The sequence below is a fragment of the Agelaius phoeniceus genome, chromosome 1, assembly GCF_051311805.1.
Source record: "Agelaius phoeniceus isolate bAgePho1 chromosome 1, bAgePho1.hap1, whole genome shotgun sequence".
Classification (NCBI taxonomy): Eukaryota; Metazoa; Chordata; class Aves; order Passeriformes; family Icteridae; genus Agelaius; species Agelaius phoeniceus.
In genome coordinates this window covers 68,198,413-68,218,425 of record NC_135265.1, presented here as the reverse complement: position 1 = coordinate 68,218,425, position 20,013 = coordinate 68,198,413, and positions in this window count along the sequence as shown.

Genomic DNA, 20,013 nt, shown 5'->3' with positions numbered 1-20,013 from the left:
GCGGTGCAAAGGTTTTGTGCTGGTCCACACCTCCCTGGGTTTTGTACGGCACTCCCTCTACTCCCCCTGAAGTTTTCCAGATCACTGCCCACAGTGTATAGGCATAAAATACACCCTCCGTGCCGTTTGGGGTTGCTGTAGGCTGTCACAAGTGCACTTTATAGAGGCTGATTTTAATTTTGCCACCCAGGAGAGTAATAGTCCCAAGGAAATGAAGCGTCTTTCTGCTATTGTTATGTATCTGAAGGAAAAATCCTGGCACATAATTGGCTAAAAAATAGTAGTGTGATGAGTCAATAAATTTCTATTGTGTAGCTTTCTCTGAGTGAACAATGCTATGTTCTGGGCTAGTGTTAAACAATTAGTTCACATATCATGCAAATAAGCACATCCTAGATGGATACATCTGGGGGTAGTAGAAATTATTCATGCCTGGCCAATCAGACAGCAGTTTTTATTTATTTCAGTGTTTAACAGAATACCTCTCTGAGCTCTGGGAGACCTTGTGAGCAATTGAAAATACAATAACTTTACAAGGAGAGCCAGCAGTTTTTCCTCACTCTCCATCCAGAATAATAATATATGACAAAATACCCTGTTCCCACAACGATTATCCTTTCCATCCCCAAGTGTTCAAATAGATAGTTGGGCAGGATTGACAGGCCTCTTCACTGTCCTGCCATTTGGGCTCCCTACCCTTTCTTTAGTGAAAAAGTTTTTGGCATTAACATTTGTACCAGTACAAGGCAGAAAAAGAGACGAGTTTGTCCAGGAATCCACCAGAAATGGGCAACAGGGACCAGACCTTAGTTAGTGTCAATGCAACTGACTGGGTTGAGGAAAGTAGGACAAAACAGAATGCAAATCAGCCATCCTGTTTCTTCTGAATTTCAACCATCATCTCCCTCTGTGGTTATATATAAAGTCAAAATATTTTATTTTTGATTGTACACCGTGAAAACATTTGCAAGAAATGTACCTTCATCTTTGGTACTTGCCATTATGCTTGAGTTGTTTGGAGTAGTTCTGTGTAAATTCCTGCAGCTATTTTTATTGTTTTGTGTTACAATAGTGCCTAGAAATCTGAACTGTGTTTGCTAGATGCTGCTCAAATATGTACTACAGGACAATCCTTCCCCAGAAGGTTTTCAGGCTGGCTCTTTACTGAGAATAGAATTTAATTCCTGGATTTCATTTCTTGGTACATTTGAGTTCTTGAATCTCAAGAAAATTTAATTTTTCTCTGTTCTCATTTAATCCCAGTTATTGCCTAATTAGAAGTTAATGTTTTTTGAAGGGGGACTACCAAGAGAGTTTTCAAGCAATGTGAAGCATGCAGAGTTTTGAACTAAGTCTCTGCAGATGGTGCATGCCTACAGACCCCACTAGATCTCTCTAAGGCATTAAAGAAAAGTTTAGTATTTTTCATTTTGTGCAGGGAGATTAGTGGTCCCCAGCTGTGCCTGAGACCATCCATTCTTCACAGCTGGCCCTTCTTATTAATCCCCAGGAAACAGCCTATGCTCTAATTTGGTGATTTTTAAATACAAACTGAGCAAAATTCATTGAAACACAATAGTGGAAAAATTGAAATAATATTTTGTGGTGGATCGCATTCTTGAAGAAGTAACTTTTGTGGGGGGGTAAAGAAGTAATATCCCAGGTTCACCTCTGGTGTTTATTTTGAAGTGTTGTGGTAAATGTAATGAGACAACATAAGCATCCCAGGTACACTTCTTCATAAGCCTAAATGCATTTTTTTTCTGGCTGATGTTTTTTGACTTTACATGGGAAGAGAGATGTCAGCACAGAAAAGCACTGAGTGTTATGACTATTGAATTAGCAGTCCAGAAGACTTTTAATGTTAATGGTGTCAAAACTCAGGAAACTAATGCCTTGTTTTTGACTCATGCTCAAAACTTTGAAGTGGATTGCTCTATGTGTGTTTCCTGAAAATGTGAAGTTTCTTAGGACTGTCAACTCTGACAATGAGTGATCAGCAGTTAATTACAATGGAGAGCTCATTAGAGCCCTGTGTGCTTCCTAGCCAGGTAGGTCTGGCTAAAAACCAGTTCCAGTTTCTCTGTTGCTCCAGTGCATAGTCTCCAGCTGCAGGGACTGTGCCTGGCTGTCAGTGCAGCGATGGGGGTCCTCCTAGTTTGCGTTTCTGAGGCCTTGAAGCAGACACTAATTTTCTCCTAGTTCATTCCCAGCTGGTGCTTGGCTTTTTCCAAAATTCCAATTACTTGAGCACTCTAATTTATCATCCTGCTGGTCAAGAACAAATCACAGTTAAAGCAGAAAGTGCAATTCTTTGCAAAAGAACTTGCTAAAAAACACAGGCTTTTCTCTTAAGCCATGTAAAAGAGTTAAAGAGTGAGTTTCAGGAGAATATAGTCTTGCAGCCTTCACCTTACAACTCCTAAAGCTTCTGAGGGCTTTCATCACTGTGAGGAAAATCATCACTGAGAAAAATATGCCAGGTTATTCTTGTTCCTGCATCCCCAGATTGTTGATTTCTGTCCAGCCCCCGTCTAGTTCTTATCCTTAGGTTGCACCTCACTTAAAGGTGTTTATTTGTGAATGCCACTGCTTTTTCTTACTTTCTGTTGTGGAGTTTTTACTGAATCAGTTATTCCTCAGGGGTAGCTGGGCAGAGAGTTGGGTTCTAACAGTGCTGAATCCTTGCCTTCCACCTCGGCAGAGCCATTCATCTGGCAATCGCCAGCAGTGGTTTGGTTTTACTTTAATACTGTTAGCTGTCAAGGGGAGGCTTTAACACACAGTGAATGGTATTTCTCCAGGAACAACAACAAAAAAATTAAAGAAACACTGTGAGACTAATTTTTTCCTCTTTTTTTTTTTTTTTTTTTTTTTTTTGTGGTGTTGTTTTTTTTTTTTTTTTTGTTCCTAAGGCAATTGAAATTTGGATTTTCCAGTATTAAAAACCAAAACTACAAAACAACCCTCTGATCCCCTCATCACTGAAGATGCTAAAATGGCTGTGCACTAGGAAATAAAAGTGCCCAAATGAGGGGTTTTCTTACACTTGTTTGGTCTCCTTGCCCTTCCTAAAATGTGACTGCATAAATGAGTAATCAAATGTAGTTTGAATCTACTTGAGGCAAAGAAACCTCTCAATCCTGTATGTTTTCAACAACTGGATGAAAATGGTCATGTGAAAATCTTAGGTTGTGAAATACTCAACATTTTTTTTTAGAAGTCCAATTAAATATTGAAAATTACATGTTAAAGTTGAGGTTATGTGAAACACTTTTAAATGCCATACTGGTTTTCTTTGGTGTTTGCAGCAAAATGCACCTTTTATTTCTTTTGAACTAGTAAGTCTTATTTTTGTTCTCTTTAAACACGTAGAGTAGCACATTAATCAGAAAATTCAGTATCTGAGCCTCAACCATTGTAAAACAGTGTGGTTTCCTGCATTGTCTCCCACAAGGAATCTAATCTGGAAATTCTTTTATTTACAGTGATTAGGGAACTGTTTGACTTCTGAGAGTGTTCTTTGTCCTTGCATGGAGCATGCCTCATGTGACATGGCAGAAAACTCTTGTGATGACTTCTTTTTCACACTTTGCTCACATTTATGAGTATGAAACACAGGTTGCACCTCAAATAGCAAATTACTTTTGCAGCAGGGGTGTGTTTCTGAAGCCCGGGTCCTGAATGTCCTCTCTCACTGGGTTTACTTTCATGTCTACAACTTACAAGGTTGCTTCCACACCACACAGAACTGGAAGATGCTCTCCGGTGGCTGTGCTCCACCTGCTAACCAGTGCTCCATCCATGGGAGCACATGAGAACTAAAGGCAAGAAACTGGCCTTGAAAGGTGCTTAGCACAGACATCTCATGCTCAGCCCCAAAAATTTTGGGCTGCTCCACTTGTTAGTGCAGCCATGACCTGGGGCTCATGAAATACAAAAGCCAAAATAGGGGAAGAATGAGCGTGTTATTTAATGTGTACCTCTTTTTCATAATATATTCGTTATCTCAAAAATCTAGCAGGAGAATAGTGGACAGGGGATACATAAACCCTAGGTCTGGAAACTGCAGCCTTGCACCCCATTTCAGAGACTATATCAAAGAGCTTTTTGTGTTTTGTCAAGTAAAGACGGCAATTCAGGGAGGGATATTATTAATTGCTAATTAGAACAAAGTGCCCTGACATCATTTGGGTAGGAGATATTTCTATCTATTGTTCATCATTAAAGTATTAAGAATGATTAACAAAGTCCCTGCAATGTTAGTTCAAAAATAATTATTTACATTTGCAGGTTAAAATCTTAGTAATGACACTTTGCATGAACCAGCACTTACAACTAATTGCCCTTATTATTATATTAACTTCTTTTTTTTTTTTACATGTATGCTCTTGTCCTCTGGTTTACCTTAGTAAGTAGCCTCAGAGCTGATTATATCACTGCTGTAAATGCACAGAGAATAAATTGAAGGCATACTGTGCCCCAAAATTAACTAAGTTAGTGTTTGAATTTAATTTTTGTAATTTAAAATACTATGAAAGAAATGGATAAGTATATACTCATAAGATCTGCACTTTAGAGTATTAAACAGTGATTATTAGCCTTTGAAATATCATGAATAAAAATGGATTAATTCATGAATTTTATATGGTAAATTTTCAACAGACTGTAAACATACAAATTGAATGAGTGGAACTCAGTGTTTCTGAACAGTAAAAGTCTAAATCCTGTCTTCATGTCATTTTTGAAAGAAAACAGATCTGCTTCAGGAAAGTAGCAGATCAAACACCCAACCTAGCATTACAGTTCTAAGTTTGGAGATGGCCAGGTTTTTGCAAATCAGCACTCTGCAGTGAAGTTCATTTTGCTAAATTTAGTGAGTCAAATGAAAAAGCAAATGAAAACTTGAATCTGTCTTTACTTTGGTTTATACTGAAGAGTAATGTAGCCAACTGTGTAATAGCTTATTACCTGGTAACTGCAGATTGATATATCTTGCTGGTTTCAGCCTGCTGGCATCTTAGCTTTTCTAGGATTTTTATTTGAATTGAAGTCATATATGTGGCAGTATAGCAATTAACAAGGGACACATTTGTGATGTAAGTATTGAATCATTGAATAATATAATATATTTAGTGGGAAGGTACCCATCAGGATCATTGAGTCCAACTCCTGGCTCTGCACAGGACACCCCAAGGGGCATACCATGTACCTGAGAGGATTCTCCAAACACTTCTTGAACTCTGTCAGGCCTGGTGCTGTGATTACTCACCTGGGGAGCCTGTTCTAGTGCCCAACCACCCTCTGGGTGAAGAACCTTTCCCTGATAACCAACCTATATCTATCCTGACTCAGCTTCATGCTGTTTTCTGGAATCCTGTCACTGGTCATAAGAGTTAAGAGATTGGTATCTGCCCCTCCTCTTCCCCTTGGGAAGTTGTAGACTGCAACAAGGCATCCCCTCAGCCTCCTCTTCTCCAGGCTGAACAAACCTCATACAGCTTCCCTTCAAGGTCCTTCCTCTCCTCCTTTGGATGGTCTCTAATAGCTCCATGTCTTTTTTGTATTGTGGCACACAAAACTGCCCCCAGCACTGGAAGTGAGGCTGCCCCAGCTCAGAGCAGAGCAGGACAATCCCCTCCCTTGCCTGCCTGGCCATGCTGTGCCTGATGCCCCCCAGGACAGGGTTGGCCCTCCTGGCTGCCAGGGCACTGCTGGCTCATGTTCAGCTTGCCACTGACCAGGAGCCCCAGGTCCCTTTCCATGGGGCTGCTTTCCAGCCTCTCATTCCCCAGTCTTTATATATAACCAGGGCTGTCCCGTCCCAGGTGTGGAATCTATTACCTTCCCTTGTTGAATTTCATGCAGTTGGGGATTGCCCATGTCTCTGATTTGTCACGGTCTCTCTGCTGGGCCTCTCTGTCTTTGAGGGAGTCAACAACTCCTCTCAGTTTTGTATCATCTGTGAACTTGCCCAGTTTCCCTTCCAGTCCTGCATCCAAGTAATTTATGGAGATTTTGAAGAGCACAGGGCTGAGGATGGGGCCCTGTGGAACCCCACTAGTGACAGGTCACCAGTCTGATGTCACCCCCTTCACTGTAACCCTTTGTGCCTGACCTGTGATCCATTTGTTCGCCCATCATATGATGTGTTGTTTATCCAGCTGTGTGCTGGATATTTTGTCCAGAAGGATCCTGTGGAAGACAGTGTCAAAATCTTTGCTGAAGTCCAAAAAGATTACACCAACTGGCTTTCCCATATTGGCTAGGTGGGTTATTCACTATGTTACCCTTCTTCTCAAAGACACACAAAAATGTAAGTGCACCAGCCTTTGGGTTTGTCATCACATGAGTGTCAGAGGAGACAGTGTGGAGCTTCAGGAAGAACAGCTCCCTTATAGCTCCCCTTACTTCAAGAAAATTATGATGGGCCAAATATCTGTAGACAGTATCTTCATTTACCTCCATAGAGTAAGACACTGTGAATTTAGCTGTTGTCCTTTTCCCTCATGTCTCATGGTTCCTGTGGCATTCACAATATCTTTTTTTTTGTTTCCTGAAAAGCTAGCTGACCCCAAAACCTCAAAAAACACAGATATTCCTGTAATTTAGAATGACTTCATATTAATTGCAAAAATATATGTATTCCTGATGTTGCCACCTTAAAAAGATAAGTTACAAGATTGTTTGCATTTTGTTTTGTGGGAAACTTTTTCTTAGGTTTTGGATGCTGATGGCATTCTAAAACAGTCTGATGTCAACAAATGCCAAATTGCTCTGCTTCTGCTTTGGACTAGTCTGTCATTGTGACCTTTTGGCTCAGGCAGAGCTTCTGTCTGAGTGCAGTTGCTGTCATCCTTGGAGTGAGGTAGAGAAAGCCTTTAACTCTTTGCAGTGTCTGGATGAGTGTGGCCTGAGATACCTTGCAGATACACATGTAATGCAAAGGAGTATTGACCACCTAACTAGAAAAAAACAAAAATCTTTCTAACACACCTCAAAATCAAAAACCTTTCTAAAACCACCTCAACTTGAGCATTCTGAAACAAAAACACTGGGAATGTCACATAGTTTTTGAGAATTTCCTCCTGAGCTAAACTATTCACTTTTTTCCTCATTTTCCAGGCTGTTGCTTATTCTACCTTATAATACTTCTGACACAATCACAATACTAATGTGCCTATTCAAAACCATGCCACTTTTTATCCAGAAGGAAAAAGGATAAAAGAAAGGAATTGGAAAATACTGGTATGGCAAGTCCTAAAATCAATGTAATTTAGTGTAAAAACTTTAGAAAAAAAGGTGGAAAAAGAGGAACTTGTGTGTGATTTGCAGCTTATTTTCTTGGGGCATATATATGAATTATATATAGCACAGAAATTATCTAAAATGAGAACATTATAACATTGAATTTTGCAGACCTCTACAATGATTCTGTCTGTTACACTGTGCAAGTAAATTCCTGCTTTCCATGTATGTTTTGGAGAATTTGTGATGTCATACAATCTGGTACTAAAGTATATTGTGTGTTCTGATTTCCATCACTGTGGTTTAATCAGCAGCTGAGTTTCCTAGCAGAACCTAAAAATAACGATGCCTTAGTCACCCAAAAATGAATTTAGTCTTCTGTCTGGCCTGGTTGCATAGACACAGGATATACATCCCCAGTGATGAGGAAATATGGCTGCAGATTAGGAGGGGGTATAATTCTGGTTTACCCTGTCAAAAGACTCTTGGAAATGTATTCAGTTTTCATTCTGTGTATCCATCCTTAAAATGCAGGGAACATGGCTGCTCCCTGTCTGCAGTCTTTCTTTATATTTTGTGGTATATGGACAGCCTTGAGGAGTGCATACCATCCTCCCTTGTGGTCCAGAATGCTCAGATTACACATTTGCCTCACCTCCCTTTGGGTGCCCCTTCATCTTGGCACGAGTCATTGCAAGGCTTGCTTTGGCTCCGTGCTTGTTCTCTTTTCAACATCTTTGTGGAATGCAGCATCTCTTCAGGGCATAATCAGTCAGGGTGCAAGGAAAGAACATGGGACAGATTAACCAAAAAATCACTGCAATGCTGATAACTTGCTGATAGGCAAGAATCTCCCCCATCAGCAGAGCAAGCAACTTATTAAATTAGTATATTTGCTTTTTGGGAAGCAATGTCTTAATCACTGTGAGCGCATGCTATACCCCTCTAGTCTTGTCACAGCACTGGCCACTGAAGCACTGAGACTTTTGGCAACTTCTGGGCCTTTCAGGGATTTTTGTATGGATGCTCCACAGTGGCAATCATGTCTTCCCACTGCTTCCTTAGCAGGAATTTCTGGCAGAGCAGACTGTAATTCATGTGTTCCATACGATCGACACAGACCCCTTGGGTCTTAGAGAACCTGCCCTGTGGGTTTATCCAGGACATAAACTGGGAGTTAAAAGTTTGGCCAGTATATCCCTGGTTCCACAGACATCCTGGAAAGTTAGAGCTTCATAATTCTTCTAACCCTGTTACTGCTGTTGTTCTGAAGCAGAGAAAAAGTGCCCTTTCTCATGTCACTCTTGAATGGGAATTTGCTCTTCCTGGAGTTCTGCATATACAAACATCCATGAACAAAGAATGTGGGCCTAACTCTGTGTCGTTAGACACAACCCACAGTTTTTTGGGTAGATATAAGGGAAACAGCCCTATAATATGATTAAACTAAACTATGAATTTTTTCATGTTAAATGTAGATCTAAACTCTTAAAAACAGAGGTAAAGAGTACACTACAGAAAACTGCCTTTGCCTTTCATTTATAAAGTATGTTGTCTTGGATGACCTCTAAGTTTGTTGGCCAAAACACTTTAGACCTCCTTTGGTACATTATATTGTTCTTCCCAGTTCAGACAACTGGGTTTAATTTTCAACACATAATTATTCTACACTTCTTTGTGCATTCCCTCTTCATCTCCCCAAAGTAAATGCATTTTGACAGCTACCACCAAGAAATAAAAAATGTTATATTTCATGGTTCATTGGATGCAGTACTGGAAAGTGAATCATTCCCTTCCTGTGTGTTACCATACACTGTATTTTGTTACATGGATAGAAAAAAAAAAAATATATATATATGTGTGTATCTAAAACTGTGTGGTTTTTGCTTGATCCTGTATGTCCCTAGGAATCTTCTACGTTTAAAGGCTCTGTCTAGGACATACATTTGAACATTACTAGATCTGGTCCACAGTGAGTGGTTTTATAGCCCAAGAGCCTTCTTCAGACACAGTCATTTTAAAAACCTGCTTATCCAGGTTTTTATTTGAACACTGTTGTGGCATTTTCAAAGTAACAGATTTGATATTCTTGAACAGTAATTCTTGGGGGCTCAGTCAGAATATGCCCTATTTCTTCTTTTTTACCCCATTTCCTTCCTTTTTTAAATTTTCTATATCCCTTATGTTCTTTACCTCATTCCTGCTGTAAATGGGAATAAAAACTTAATTTTATATCAGCATCTCTTTGACATTCAGGGGTGGAAAAAAACAACTTGGTTATCTATAAATCTGTTCTCAATTTGGAATGCAAGTAGATGTTTAGGTTTATACAGCTGTTGCTGACTCTCAGCATCATGTTAATGAAGTGCTCCCTTTTAATGTCTTCCAAAGTTCCATGAGAGATTTGCATATGCATTTATTGATCTGACACAGCACTGGAATGAACTTGTGTGCTGAGATATTTTTCTGTTCTCTTGAGGATGTTTTTAAACTCTGTTCTGATCTTCTCAAGGATAAAGAATCAGGACAATATGTTTATGTGTGGTTTTCCACTTTCAATATAAGTGCCTTTTCCTCTGTAAGGGCCTTATTTCAATATGAGGGCTCAGGGGAATATATCCTCATCTGTCCCAACATGCCCAAGAATAGTTCACAAGAGAGCCCAAAGGTGTGAATTTATTCTTAACCTATTGGCAGGAAGACCAGTTCACTGACAATCCACAAACTGTGTTTCCAGGAAAATTCCTGTCCTGGAGCAGAACATCCCTCACTGTTCATTAAGGAGCAACATGGCTTTGCATTGGTCATGGTGCAGGGAAGCAAAATCTCTTCCATTTTCTCTTCTTGGTGTTATACTTAGAATGATAATGCTTCATCTCAATATACACAGTTTAAAAAAATTATTTTAAACGACTGAATCAGTTGTTTCTATCTATGTTTGTAACCTGACTTTAGATGGCTGTAAGATAGTAGCCCATGTGAGCTTCTTTCTTTCATCTTTCCTTTATGCATCCGTATCTGGAAAGCATTTTTTCTTCCCTGGGGGAAGATGAAGTACTCACTCTCTTCTCTCACTTTTATCCCATAGGAGAAGTAGCCAAGCAATAGGTATCCCAGCAAAGAGGAAGAACACCATTTATCTGTGAATGAAGTTTGGATGGGTTTACATTACCCTGGAGAGATGTGTTTTTTTTCCATTCATCCTGTGTTGTTGAGATCATGGATTCTGACTTGTCTGCTTGCAAAGCAATGGGTCAGATTTAGTCTTGGTCTGCCTTGTCCCATCCCTGTGGAGGGGGTGTTCTGGCTGCTGCCAGGGCAGAGCCTCATACAAGCACTGGAGTTAGCTCCATGCACAGAGCTGCTTGCTTGGGGTGAAGGCAGCGCTGTTAATTTAGAAGTTTAGAAGTGATGATTCATGACTCCTGTAACAAATGCTGAGGCATATGCTTGTCCAACCAAAAAGGCCCTCAGGTGGTGGAGAACATCTGGCAAATCCACAATAAGGAAGAGCCTTGTCCCCCTCATTGCTGCCTTGGGTTAGAGAGCACTGAAATAACGACTGGAAAGAGGAACTATTGGGCTATGAGAATGAGGAATTAAGGCTGCCTGTGCAGCTTTCTCCTCTGCCCTCTTGTATATGCATTAGTGCTTAGAGCTTGCTTCATTACCTCTTACTAGTTTTCCAACTGGCTATTTAATAGAGGTAAAAAAACCCTTACACAAATATTTAATATATTACAGTCTTGAGGAAATGGATGTTATTGAGCATGCCACGCTGTTAGTGAGAAGTGGAGTAATGTAGCAAGCTGCTCAAAATATTCTATGACTTTTCCCTGCAGTCTTTAGATATAACATAGCTTTATAAGGAACTTTGTGTTTCCATGGTGGTGTAAATACTTAGTGTAAGTAAGAATGGAGTGCTTTTACTTCTCCCGCTTACACTGCATACAGCTGACAGAATGAGCCATATTAAGAGTGTTACTTCCTATTTAATACCTCTACTTTATGAGTCAGATTTCCAGAGAGTTTGAGTTAGTGTAATCTCAATGATATGTCAAAGAAACTACTCCAATCTACTGGCCCTATATTTCTAAATATGACTTATTTATACAGCCCAAAGCCCTGTGGAATTTTGCAATTCAAATAATTTCTAAATTAAACTAAAGCACTTGAAAGGAAGATACATGATTAGGATACACTTAAGAACATGTTTCTAGCTGTTAACATTTCCTACTATGTTTTAACAGCTCTATCAAACATTATAATTCATTATGAAATGCTGTAGTCTGACCTAAAATCAGTTTCAAAGTCAGGAAGCTGCTTCTGCAGAGAAGCAAACAAACACTTGGAGAATTAGCCCTAGAGCCTGAGCAAGGCTCAGCTGAGGAAGATGGACAGTGACCATGCTGAGGCTTTGACTGCCCTGGATCTGAAACCATGGGAGTATCAACCTGGCATCCCCCAGAGCTAAGGCTGGTCCTGTTGAGGCACAGCTGCATCTCTGGCTAATGTATCTGCAGATGTTTAAGACTGGGACAATTTGACTTGCTATGAATTAAACTGTAGCTTTATTATAGACAATAGACATCATTGCACTTTTTTATTAATTTGTTTTGAAAAGAATGCCTTTCTAGCTCTGTGCTGAATACAGTGAATGGGTTGGAAAAAAGTGATGATTGTCTAAGATTTATATGCAATGTTTTCTAATCCAAATCTGTTCCTTTAAATGTTCATACTTAATTTTTTCCTCCCCCAAATTCTGAATTAGGCAATCAGAGCGCATAAATTTCCAAATGAAAGCGAACACTGTCCTTTCAGCCTCCTCCAAAACAGTTCTTGGACAAAGTCTGAAGGGAAAATGTTATCAATGCTTAAAGCTGCATTGACTCTAAAATGAAGCTTTCCCAGATTTGCTGCTGCAGTCTCACTTTTCTGCAGTGTTTTGTAGGAGGTAATTTCTGTGCTGGTTATGATTTGAAAGGCCTGGCCTGCAACTCAACCTCAATCAAATTGGAACAACATGTCACCAAAGGTCCTGGTCCCATGGTATGTGCTTGGAAATACAACTCCCCAGTGCAGAGAGCTTTCTGGCAAGTCAGTGAAACTAAACTCAATTTCCATGGCTAGAAATTGCTGCAGGAGCATTTCATTGTGCTGCAGTTGCTGTGCTCTGTGTGTTTGTGTGGGGGTGTGGGGGACTTGCTTGTGGGTGTGTGTGTGTCACTGAGATAGGGCAACTCTGAAAGCTGGATTTGTGGACAGAAATGACAAATTTCTGTTAAATTATTGACACAGAAGGAAAAATACTTTTGTCCTTTGAAGTTAACTAAAACCAAATGGGATTGTTTCCTCAAGGGAAAAGTAGGAGTTTAGTTATGATGCATCCCCTCCCAGAAATCTTTCAAATTATACATACTGTACCCTCTGTTTATATAAATATGAATTACATGATTGTGTGTACAGGGTCATTTGTAGTTCAAATGGAAATGCAATGCTGCTAGGCAGAGGCTATGGAGAGATGGAGGGGATTCTCAGATCTGCCATTTAACCCTTTTCAAATATTCAATGGCTTTGAATAGATCTGCAGGAAAGCTTTGGCCTGGCATTACAAGGAGCCATCCTAGTTTTGCTGGTAAATCCAGATTTCTATGCAGCTTTAAATGGAGAGGGGCTGATTGTCTCTCATTTATGTAGGGTGCTCTGATTGTACATTGTTGTGGATGGTGACAACCAACTGTTCATGCTCTGCATTAAATTTGCTTATGTGTTCTCATCCAGCTGTGAAGTTCAAATTTTGTAAGGGATGTTTTCCCACACACAGGATAACAAATTTGTCATATTGACCTAAGGGTTGTTCTTTTCCAATTTGCCAGTGATTTCTTTTTCATTTCAGCTAACTTAATAATAGTTGGTTTAATTGTTGTTAGGCCATAAATAAATTGCCTTCTGAAATACTTGAGTTTTTTCTCTCTCATAAAATTGTATTTCTGTATGTCAGCAGAAAGACATATTTCTGACTGGGTGTCCTTCTATCTTTTAAGCTGAGAGTTTCTCAAATTTAATTTCACCACAGGGCATTCAGTTACATTTTTGCTCTTTTTGATTACATCCTTGGACTTTACTTTCTGCTGTCTTATGTCTTCTTGCAAATTCTCTGAGGAAACTTAGACAAAATCTCAAACTTAGTAGCTCTGGGCAGTCCAAATACGATGCTTATAATGTAGGAACATCATGACTATTGCCTTGTAGACAAAAAGTTTTGCTCCTAATCTGTAGTTTTGTTCCCAATCTGTGTCATGCCATCTGTGTCATGTCTTGTGTCATGTCTTTGTCTACCCTCCCCTCCCCAATTTCATTAGTTTTCCCAGAAGCTTTACAAGCTTTGGGTAGTCTGTGTCTTATCTCTGCTCTAAGAAGGCTTCCTCTGCACAAATCTTTCCATTTAGATGAACTTTTCCACTGCAAATGTGAAGTAATTACCACTGCCCATGTGCGGTGTCACCTAAAGATTTTAAGGATGTATATGCCCTGTCTTTCTGGGACTGAGAGTTAGACTGAAGCCCAGAAAAATGCTTGACATTGATCTTAGCAAAGGCAAGGAAGACAAAGCATGCAGCAAGAGCTCCTGAGCCAATTCTTCTGATGACATTTTTGGGGTTTTTTGCAATGTTGGTGGTAAGCAAGGGTAAGACACAATTCACTCTTCTGCTCTGATGGGTGGAGTACCTTCCACTGTGGCTCCTGCAAAGATGTCAGGAGAGCTGTCTATGCCGCCTCACAGTGGAATAAAGGCTGATTGAAGAGCCAAATGCTCCTAAAAACAGTGGCCTGTGCTTTCAGACCTGACATTGGAAAGACTCCTATTTTACCAAAGAAGTTTGGGACAAACCAGCCTGTTACTGACAGGGAATGTTGGGCAAGTGATTTTTACACTGCTTCTGACCTCTTCATTGGTCTAAGTCTCATTATCCATTCTTTATAAATCATTTTAGACAGTATCAAGGGACATGCCTACATTTCCATCAGCAGTGAATTTGCCAGAGGCACATTCATAATGGGCTGTTAATAAAAAGCAATGCAGGTGGATACAGTTTCAGAAAGCAAACTCTTGAATTAGATACACAGGTATCAGTATTGGATTCACAGGTATCAGTATCTATTGACCCAACACTGTATCTCTTCTGGTCTCACCTCAGGTAATGTTAGAGCCAGCCAGGTCAGTAGGCTTTTCCAGTTGAAATGGAAACAGGGCAGTTGTATCATCTGAAATTTGTAGCAGCTCTTCTCATTTGGAGATCACTCTTGGTTTTTGACAGACAAAGCTATGTAACTAATACAGAGGGTTTGCTTCTTCAAAGTTAGTTTTCCAGATGCTTTATTCAGGTTATCCTAAGAGTTCTAGCCTCAACATACTTCCACTGAGCAAAGTACCTGTGCTGTTTAAAGGTGTGCATGGATCATTGCAATGTCACACTTCTGTTTCTTCCTCTTAAAAAAATATAATTATTAATTTTTCAAGTATTTAGCTGTATGAATGAACAGAGTGTTAGAAATGAGGATAGGAGAAGTGTAAAACTCAGTGGGCTGGCCATGGGGTACAATCATATGGGTTATTTCTCTATTAAATGATCAGTGATTCTTGGTGCTCAACACTGTACATTTATGTCTTATTATTGCAGGGATATTGCAATGTGAAATTGGAGCATAACAGGAGAAATCAAGCCAAGCTGTTAAGTGAGATGATTTCTATCAGTTATTTTTGTCTTTCGTTATGGTAGCAACAGGATTATGGGGCTGGGATATGCAGCCAAAACCATAATGCAGAATAACGCCTAATTATGTGAATACAGTCTGTGCCACCCAGCAGTTTTATATTGTCACCCTATTCTAGCCCTCCTACTTTATATAATGGCACTGAGGTCTTTCTGCAGCTCAATATCCACCCCCCTCTAACACTCCCAGCTCAAGTCCATTGTCTCCACATATTCTTGCTCTCTGAGCTCAGCTGGACTAGACATGGTGGTGCTCAGCTTAAGTCCTCTGAAATCCATTTCTCCCTCTCCCTTTACCATCTCCCTGCAACCCCTTGTAGCCACCTGATTCCTTCCATCTGCAGACAGGCAAAAATGGCAAGATTCATTTAATCAGTGAGGAGATATAAGGGAAAACTAAGGTGGGTTGGAAACAGGGTGAAAAATTATGCCTTTTAAAAGTACAATCTGAGCATTTTACAAGTATTTTCACATTTGCACAGTAGCTCCCCTAACCTTAACTCTCTCATCTACTTCATCATTTAACTCTTCTTTAATGGAACAGTTTCTTAATGAGCCACAGTAGAATAAGTAATTACTTTTGGCTGGGCATTTATCAATGGTAATTTAAATGTTGTTTTGTCCTTTCTCAGATTTGTGCATTAATTAAAAGCTCAGTTTGGTTCTGAAGAGTGAATCAATAGAAAAAGCAGTAAGAAAATCTTCACTTTCTTTCTCAGTTTGCAAGTAATTTTTTTTTTTCTAACTGCTAGTCCATTATACCTTAAACTGGGCTGTGAACAGTTAGAGAGGGTTCTCTCTGCTTACTATATGACAAGCAGTAACAGTCCCTATTTTCCCATTGAGTTACTTTTTCTCCCATACAGGTCTAATTAAATGGGACTGCTGAGTTTTAGTGCATTGGTAGTTGTTTGGGACGTGTCACAGTGCAGCAGTCTCCAATAAGCTAATCAAACTCTACTGATAAAAATGGAAACTGGTCAAACAAAACCCAGGATCAGCATGCAGATTAGTTGCAAACAGAATTGTTGCAAAGGTCAAGTTTGCTGCAAATACTTCAGGTCAGGCACAGGTCTGAGGTCTCAGATGAAATCTTTGCGTCCTCCATTCCATTTTATTTATCCACTGAATTGTGTTTCTGTAAAATTAGATATTTCTTGTGTACTATACCAAAATAGTATATAAATGTATATATATGTATGGGGGTTTAGAACATTCCAATGGCATTCTTCCTCATTAAAAGTTTCCTGAGTGTGGGGCTGTTGAAAGAGGCACGTGTGCAGTGCTGGTGGACTGGAAGGATGTTTTCTTCCTGACTGATATGTTTTGGAGAAAAGAACACTTTGGAGTCCTCTGTGTCATCTCAGTGCACTTTTGAGAAAGTTTCTCTAGAAAAGGCACATGCTAAGTATCTGAAAATGCTCTTAGGCTCACAGCACTTCTTTGTACAAATGCACATACACAGATTTTACATTAGTAAAACCTCTATCTTGCTGTAAATCCCATTCTTAAACTTTTCAGTGTCTGGTTTGGATGTAATCTAGGTTTGCAAAACTTAAGATTGCAAACCCATTTGAGAATAAGACCTAAGACCTCATGATTTGCTACCCTTACTGGTTTGGGTTGTTTTTTTTTTTTTGGTCACCTTTTTAAATTGTCATTTTCTTAAGGTAAGCTTGAAAATTAAGAAACCTTACAATGAATTCTGTTAGTACAGTGAAAAGTGCAAAGGGGCTGAATTTGAGTGGACCTTGAGCATGTGCTGGCAATGTTAGCAAGGGATTTTGTTAGTATATAGTAATCCAAAATGACTTCTAATCAGTCAGAGCCATCAATAGGGAAAGAAAGAAATAATTTTCAAATGCTGTTATGCTGAATTTGGGAAGGGATATGAGAAAGGTCTACCATTAGGTCCACTCTGCAGTGGCCAAGATGCTCCTGAAAAGGACAAACATATTAAAAGTGACACAAATGAAAATTGGTTATTAAGTGAGTTAAACTCTATTACTTCGAATATAATGCTGAAAGTATCTTTAAGCTTGTAGTTTGAACGGTTCAATTTCCTGAACTATGGTTTTGGTGTTTTTTTTTTGTTTTGTTTTTTTTGGTTTTTTTGTTGTTGTTGTTGGTTTTTTTTTTTTTTTTTTTTTTTTTTTTTTTTTTTTTGTTGTTGTTGTTGTTGAACTCCAGCGCATCTCTGGTGATACCCACACTCAATTTTCTCTCCTGATCCAGTCCTTTTAGGTCTTGCACTCCTTATGTGTCATTATTATTCTGCAATTCTTCCCATTTTCTCTACCCTGGAAAAAAATCAAAAGTAAATAATTTACCACAATGTTACCAAGGCTTGGGATGTTTCATTGGTGCAGTTGCTGTTAATTTAAATTGATCAACTGTTAATTCAAATTCCTTTAAAGGCATGCCTAGCAATTGTAGCCACAACTAACAAATGTCCTGGAACTAAAACTCTGTCAAGTTTTTTTTCAGTTGGGCACAGACAATGAAAATAGAAATAAAAATTGTTATATGTGTTTGATGAAAGGTAAGGCACAAAGGATTATGATAGTTTATTCACAAGAGAAATTAAAGGTCATTTGCCATTTTAATATTCCAGCAAAGCAAACCCCTAGTCCCAGTGTTTTCCTTACCACATCGTTGAAGGACAGAGATATGTGGGAAATCCTGTGGAAGCAGAGTGCATGAAAACATATTATTGATGTATTTTCTTTCATTGTCTTTGTGGGAAATTTGGTATGGAAGGCTTGGAGTTTTAAGATTGTGGAATCTCAGGTAGGAATTGCAGAAGCAAAGACAAGTTTGAGGAACAGGGTGCTGGGAAGAGGCGGGACCCAAGGAGGGGGCAGAAAGTTTCGGTCTCGCAGACTTGTGCAGCAATACTCAGTTCTCTTATTTTGAGCAGTAAAGCCCATGTCATTTTTGGAAGAAATTTGAGATGAGAAATAATTAGCTGTACAACAACTGCTGGAAATTATTTGGGATCTGGGAATTGATGAATCTCTGTCTTTTAATTTCCTGGCTCTCTTCTTTGGAGAGTGGCATTTTCATAGCTCATTGTATATCCTTGAGTTTCCCACTGGGTCACACATCCAGAGCTCACATTGTCTCCCATGGAACCACACTTGCCAGCAAATGGACAACACTACCTACTAATTGTCAGAGGAGTTCAGAGCTTCTTACCAAACCTGTGTTTATTTGTACCTCAATGATCATTTACCAGGAATTTTCATAGAGTCTACGCCATGCTGAGATGCCTTCAGAGAGCAAAAAAAAAAAAAACTGCCTGAGAGCAAGAAGGGGAGAACTGTAGTCTGTCTCCTATAGAAATTGCTCCCTTGACATTTGGGAAGTCCTTTGGTGGCTGGGGAAGTTTACCTTAGTTGTTACTATTGTTTGCTTAGTATATCTTAGCTGACTTTTCTTAAATTCACATATGATTTGAACAAAAAAACCCCCACATTTTCTGGTGCTGGATTGCTCTAACTGTACTTCATAGAACAGAGTGTTGTAGGCTCTGCCTTACACAGCCAAAGATTTTAATGATGACAGTGTAATATAATAACCACACAGGCCTCTGTGTAAAGGAAGTAGTTGATCAAGGAGGTATTTAATTATTCAATTGTTGGCAGTCTAGTCTGTTCTAATACTTTCTTGGATCTGAGTTATGGTCAGATATTGAAGATGATGATGACTGTAGGATGCCTGGGAATACAAAGCACTTTCACCACACTGGCTTCAATGTTGTCATGTTATAATGATTACAGTTTATTAATTGTCACTAACCTGCTCAAATATTTGAGAACAAAGTGGTGTGGTTATATAAAACTTTGTGCAAGAAAATGCAACTCTCAAGATCACTTTTAAGCACTGCTGTTGTCATCTGCAGTTCCCTTTGATCCCAACCACATATCTGCGTAGTAGCTCTGAGGATCTGTGAGCCATTTCTCTTTCTCCCTGCTTGGGTTGCAGCTGCTCATCAGAACACTTCAGGACATCTCTTTGAAGAAACATGGTGGTGACAGTGGCTGATCAAACCCCAAATGCTCAAAAATCTTTGGCGGCAGGAGGAAATCCATATGTCAGAATCCTGTAACATCTTGAATCTGTTATTGGAGGAAAAAGAGGCTAATGTTTAGGGAACTGTTTGGAAACCAGAAAACCAGGATTCAGCTCTCATTTTCCCATCTAACCATAGAATAGATGTTTCATTCTTCTTGTTCCTTAGTTCTCTGGGTGAAAATAGATCTCTTTTTTTCCTGCAGAGACCCGTAAGAATGACTTCATTAAGTGCTGGAACATCTGAGTGCTCTGACAATGGTTGGAGTTCAGATGGGTGCAGTTGAAGGCCTAAAGGGGTTATCCTCTGGTGTGGGAGTGATTCATCACCAAATGATATTATGCTGGACAGAGGTGTAGCTGTGTGCTTACTGTTTGCAGCTCCTGGGAACTTTGATGTCAGAGCAAAGATCACAGTCATTTAGCAAATCACAGAGTAGCTGTATGGAACATCATGTTGGCCCTTTGGAATAATTCCCAACAACACCATCATCTCATCTAATTCTCATACAGCTCCAACCTGGACAGTTTTTTGTGGAAAGGCAAGTCTTACTGCATGGATTACAGAGACTTATAGCAGGTCTCTGTATTTTCCTTCTGACAGTTTCACAGAGCCAGCAATTTGGAGAGGATGTGAGCTGGAAACTCCCAGTCTATTGCACTGATCCCATATTTTACTAATTTACAGCTTCTGTAAAATTTTGTTGATGGCATCAAGTCTACAAAAGATATATTGCAGGGCATATTATAGATCAATGATAAATACTTGTGAAAGTCTGTGAAGGGCTTTGTCTGAGTTTAGAAATCCAGTCTTAGTTCACATGACAGACAAATTACATTGAAATGAGTATCAGATATCACTGGTGGGAGTAAAACACAGAGGTCAACGCTGCTTTTCAGAGTTATTTCTATAACG